Raw genomic sequence first — 6,261 nt, 5'->3', positions numbered from 1 at the left:
TCTTCCGCGAACATCCTCGGGAAAATATACGTTGAGGAACTCTCTTAAACACGGCCAAGTAATAGCGCATCATCCCGCTCTAGGGTAGGTTGGAGGCTCACCCACCGGTCATCGGCATCCTCGGCCAAGCATATGCGTTCCAAAACGCACCTTCGATCATCGGTACATTGCATAACTCGAAAATTCTCTCAACCTCCTTGAGCCACGTCCGTGCTCCATCGGGGTCGTACCTTCCTTTGAAGGTAGGAGGATGATTTCTCGAAAGGTCTCCAACATTCTCACATCGGCATTCACACCGGCACCGGCATTTGGATGTTGTCCTACGGCTTGGGCTACGGCTTCCAAAGCGGCGGCAATCGCGGCATCATTTCTTCCGGCCATTCTAGTCCTCTTATAGCAAATAAGATTCGCAGCCTCAGTGTCTCTTCTCTGCACAACACACAACATTTAGAATATCATAATAGTGGTATTCCAACTCCTAAAGACACAACTCGACTCACTACTTGGCCGGACGGACCGATCTGCTACGATACCAATTGTAACACCCCGTTTTCCCAACATAAAAATTTCATTTAAAATCGAGTATTTTGATCACAACGGAATGTCACATACTTCATTTAAATCATAAAATGGATAATAATGATTATCCTTCAAATTCAACATCATGAAATATCTTAAACTATTGCGGCGGAAAATAGTTCAACATTTTAAAGTCTTGGCACGCGAGCCTCATTGGAAAATCTCATAAATTAGTTCATAAAAGAGACACGTAAGGAATAGAAGTAAAAGCAAGCCCCCATCCCGTTACGTATCGAGCACCTAGACACCAACCGAGGAGTCCACACACGAACGCCTCTAATCTTTATTACCTGCACATTACCCACGGTCGAGGCAACATATACGCGAAGGGGTGAGATTTCATAATCAATACATTAAGAATATAATCCAATAAAATGCATTTAACAACTTAAACATTAATAACATATCAACAATTAACAATTAGCATAATTTTTCATCACAAATCATAATCAACTTAACACTCAACTTGACGGCACAACTCAACCTTAACCATGCAACTCTATCGACTCAACAACAACTTAATAACACGACTCATCTTTGACCATGCAACTCTATCAACTCGACAACATCTCGACAACTTAAACATCATGAACCTCTTGATATGCAAATGCATGTGGTACCAATCAACAACAAAATGAGCATAATAGGCTCTTCAACGTGTGAGCACAAAGGCTGCCGGCCTAAAGCCCCAAACTTTAATGAGCACAAAGGCTGCCGGGCCTAAAGCCCCCAACTTTAATGAGCACAAAGGCTGCCGGGCCTAAAGCCCCCAACTTTAATGAGCACAAAGGCTGCCGGGCCTAAAGCCCCCAACTTTAATGAGTATGCAATGAACTCAACTTCCAACAACTTAGACAACGACGTGTACAACTCATACGACTCATAATCATGGACAACTTCTTAAAATTCCAACAACATAGACCGACTCATGCGACCTCAAGACACTAACGGTCGTCAACGAGAAAACGACGACAACATACAACAATTAACAACGCTTGAATGTGTTATCATTCACATAAAGAATTAATTACATCAATATAAAATATCATAAAACATCATTATAGCATTCATGCAAAGCAACACCTCTAATTTCGGTCACCATAACGGACACTGGAGCTTATGAAAACATCCTAAACAGCTCTCTAACTTACTTCTAACGTCATCTCAAGACTACACGTGCGAAAGGATCGCATCGGGACAATTTTGGGCAACTAACGGCCTAACTCGCAGAGTGGCGAGTAACTTTGCTCGCAATGGCGAGCAAAGCGCACATTCTCGGGATTCCTAAGGTCCTGCTCGCAATGGCGAGCTATCCCGCTCGCAATGGCGAGTGTTTGGGTACTCGCGGTTGCGAGTTGTTTTGTTCGCAATGGCGAGCGATGGCTCCTAGCTCGCAATTGCGAGTGTTCTTGCTCGCAGGTGCGAGCGATGAATGTCGGTACGGCCGAAACCTAAAAATCTCAACTTTTCACCTATTCTCATGTTTCTTTCATCCAATTAGCATCTAATTATCATCCTAGGCAATATCTAAGGTCTGTACACTAATTTTGCATCATTCTAACATCTTTTCATGGTTCAATCATCAAAATCGATCTTAACCCTAATTCCCAATTCTCACCAAAACTTAACCTAATCATGTTAAATTCATTCTACGAATTGCACCCTTAATAATATTGAAAATTAGTCTCACCCTTACACGATAATAGCGAGAATCGCAGCCCTCCTTTGGTTCTTCTCTCTTTCGACTTTTCTCCAAAAACGTACGTACTACTATTCCTAACTTATGTACGTCTATTTATTTCTCCTTTTTACTCTTCTCACTACTAATTGCTCATCTCACCACGCAGCCCAATCTTTAATATTTTTATTTTATTTCTCATATCTTATTTTATTTAATAATAAAATAAGTCACACCAACATAACAACTTCACAACATCAATATACTTCACGTCATTCTAGAAAATCACATAATTTATCTATAAATCATGCAAACTATTTAAATTCTTAAATCATATAAATATATATATAAATAAATATATAAATCCTCATTAAGTTAAGTAAATAATTAAGACGGGCGTTACACTCAAGTCATATCTTACATAAGATGGGCGAAATAATTAATACAAGAGAATGTTTACTTTCCTCATAGTACTTACACTCTTTTATAGGTAGGGTTTCGGGAGAATTGGGGTGAAAACTCGTTGAGGTCTTTGAGTGCTACTCACGGTGATCGACAATCTTCGTCCAATCTTAGTTATATGGTGAGTGATTGCTAACGGATAATGCTTGGATGTGTGGTTTTAGGAAATTTCTCTTTTCACTTCTTGGATTTTTTCTCCTAAACTTACTCTAGCGACGCTTAACCGCGGCTCAACTCTCCAACGTCCATTAAGAGTCGTACGACGTCTTTTAGAACAATTCAATCACTTTTTAAATCAGTTTAACCGATCTTAAAAGTGTCAAATGACACCTAACTGCCACTTAATTAATTGTCTTTGGGACAAGGACAATGATGATTGAGAAAAGAGAAATTTGATAAGTAAGAAGAGTATTTGCGGTGGCGGATCTTGAGTTAATTTGTTGGGAGTGTCAAACTTCTATGAAATATATATTAAATGGTTTCTAGAAGTAACAATAATTAATAACCGTCCTAGTGGTATAAATTGTTCGAAAGCGGCAAGAGAATGTGGGTTCGAATACCCTTAAAAATGTTTTTTTGAATACAATATGTAAAAGTAGAAGATAAATATGTAAAAAGAAGACATGGAAACATAGTTTTAAAACTCGGCTCGGTCATCGACTCGGCAGGGTACCGGGTGACCGGGTCAATGGTCGAACCACCGAGTCATTGGTCGAACCGCATGACTGAACCGGATCAACTCGGATAACTCGGTTAGATAACTCGGTCTTGAGATTAAATTTATATAGCTATTTAACCGGATTAAATCGGATTTAATCGGTGACTCGTTCACTTAAAAACTAAAAAAAACTGACATGTAATATGTATATTAATAATGTCTTCAAAAAAATGTATATTAATATTTGTACAACTATATTTTGTTGACATGAAATATATTAATATTAATATAATATGTAGATTTTCTAAAAAAATATGATGTGTAAATTATTATTATTATTGTGTAAATAATATATTTAACAATAATGTGCTCTTTTTAAAAGAAAAAAAATGATGTGTTCTTTCCTCTTATAATTTTTTTTTTTGAAAGATTCCTCTTATAAAATTTAAATGTAATATATTTACATATATAATATATTTCAATTTGTAACAAATATTAGAAGTTGTTGCGAGTGGTTAAGCTTCCAACCATCATTTTAATGTCCACGGTTCGATTCCTATTGTCCCCAACTTTTTCATATTTCAGATGATTTTTCTACAAAAGTCCAAATTGTAAGCATTAATCGGCATTAAATGTATATTAAATGTATTAAATCGAACATTAATTAGCATTAATCCGCGCTTAATAACCTAATTACAACGCGCTTAATAACCTAATTACGACAGAAATTGAAGAAAATACAACGCGCTTAATAACCTAATTACGACAGAAATTGAAGAAAAAATTACTAAACCGGATTGACTCGGAAAAACCGGCCGAGTCACCGGTTTTTACCGAGCTCGGAGCCGGTTTTAACCGGTTCAATTGCACGGCCGATCGATAAACAGCTTGAACCGGTTACACCACCGGTTTACAACCGGTTACACCACCGGTTTACGGTCCAACCGGTCGGACCGGCCGGTCCGAGCCGGGTTTTAAAACTATGCATGGAAGTGTTGAACCCGCGCGTTTGGCAATTTATGGTACCCCTTTCCACCGCAACAGCCCCAAATCTAATTGATATCATAAATCTAATACTCCCTCCGTCCCTTAATGTAACCCCCCTTTGCATTTTTCACATTTCTTAAGAAAAGTTGTCGGTGTAATTAATGTGTACGTTTTGTGTATTAATATTACCAAATTGTCCTTTGTTTGTATGTGTATTAAATTTGACTATTCATATTTCAAGACAAATTAGTAGTATTAATTAGGGGTATGTTTAGGAAAAAAGTAATAAATGCATCTAGTAATTTGAAAAGGGGGTTACATTTAGGGACAAAAATAAAATCAAATGGGTGGTTACATTAAGGGACGGAGGGAGTATGATATATAAAGAAAACCTAAGGGATGTCGTGGCCCCCGCCGGTCCGTGAAGAGATCCGCCATCGAGTATTTGTGCCCTTCGTAGTGAAGGTCATTGAGAGTTGGGTCTAAGCTCTGTCCAAAACATAACCGAATTTGAGTTACGCGATCATTAGCAAATTAATTTTTTGTTGGTTTTTTTTTTTGAAAGGAATTTGTTTTGGCTTTGTTTAGTTGAAATGGGAAAATATCAGTCTAACTTTTCTTGCATGGGATTAGCTTCTAGGCAAGATCCATTGTTCCTAGTTGCCAATTTTTTTTTTTTTTTAAAGAAGTTGCCAATTGTTTTTAGCAATAGAAATAATATAAAGAGAATAATATGCAATATCATCCCTCACAGTTGTTTAAAAGTTGATACGAAAAATGCGTTGATCGAACTGTGTTGACGACCATTACAAAATAATTTTGGTTTTTTTGTTCAAAAAAGAAAAAAAATAGGGTTTTATCAAGATTCATTTGGCGAGCTTGATTTCTTGAATTGTGTTGTGAATCTTCAAGGCGAATACATAATGTAAGTGTATGTTTGGTTTCATTTTTAAAGAGGTTAAAATTGATTACGACATGTTTAGTTACTTTCCAATATAATTAATTTCAACATCATTTTTTTAAGGGTTTAACATTAAATTCATTGTTTAACTTATTTTTACGTAAATCATTTTATATCTAACTCATTATCAATTTCATAAAATCAATTTACCAAAAATTTCAACAACGCAAAACCAAAGATACATTAAGGGTTGAGTCACGAAACCGGTCAATCTTAGAAAATTGTGATTGCAAAAGATTTATCAATTTTGGGAAACTTCTAGTTCTAGACTCTCCTTGAGCATATTTTTCTCACGCAGTATGGCATCTCTTCCACAAATCTTGAGGAATGGTCTAAAGATACATCCTACTTGGGAAATTTAAATGGTCTTTTTTGAGGGGATGTAAATGGTCTATAACTTGTTCTCCACGGACATGCAAATAAATTGATGGACCCCATGACATGCAAAGTCTTACTATTTCTTATGTGATAATTATGCAATTTTTTTTTTGAAGAAGTGATAATTATGCAATTGTTTAATCAAAATGTGCAGAATATATAATTAAATCCGAGTCATCATCAAATTAACTTTAGAAGATTATTTCAAACCGATATTTCCATTTTGTTGCCGCTCACCACTACCATAATCCGAGGATATGTAAGTCTTTGTATTTTATTTTTAAAGTAAAAATGCTGTCAAATGACTATATATTTTTTTGTATAAATTGAAGATTTCTATGGTACATTCATCAATTGATCAACGTGTACCGTTGACTCAATTGATTATTGTGCCTTATATTATTATTATATAGCATGTTTATTTGAATTCTAACAGCACCCTTCATAATGAACTCCGTATATTATTATTTTTTGAAAGATAATGAACTTGTATATTGTTTTATGTTGTAATCCTTATATAGCATGTTTATTTGAATTCTAAAACTACCCCTCGTAACG

Source organism: Medicago sativa, chromosome 8, assembly GCF_051527215.1.
Source record: "Medicago sativa cultivar Bolivia chromosome 8, Bolivia_mono, whole genome shotgun sequence".
Lineage (NCBI taxonomy): Eukaryota > Viridiplantae > Streptophyta > Magnoliopsida > Fabales > Fabaceae > Medicago > Medicago sativa.
The sequence above is the reverse complement of the archived record's forward strand: the minus strand, read 5'-3'. Positions refer to the sequence as shown.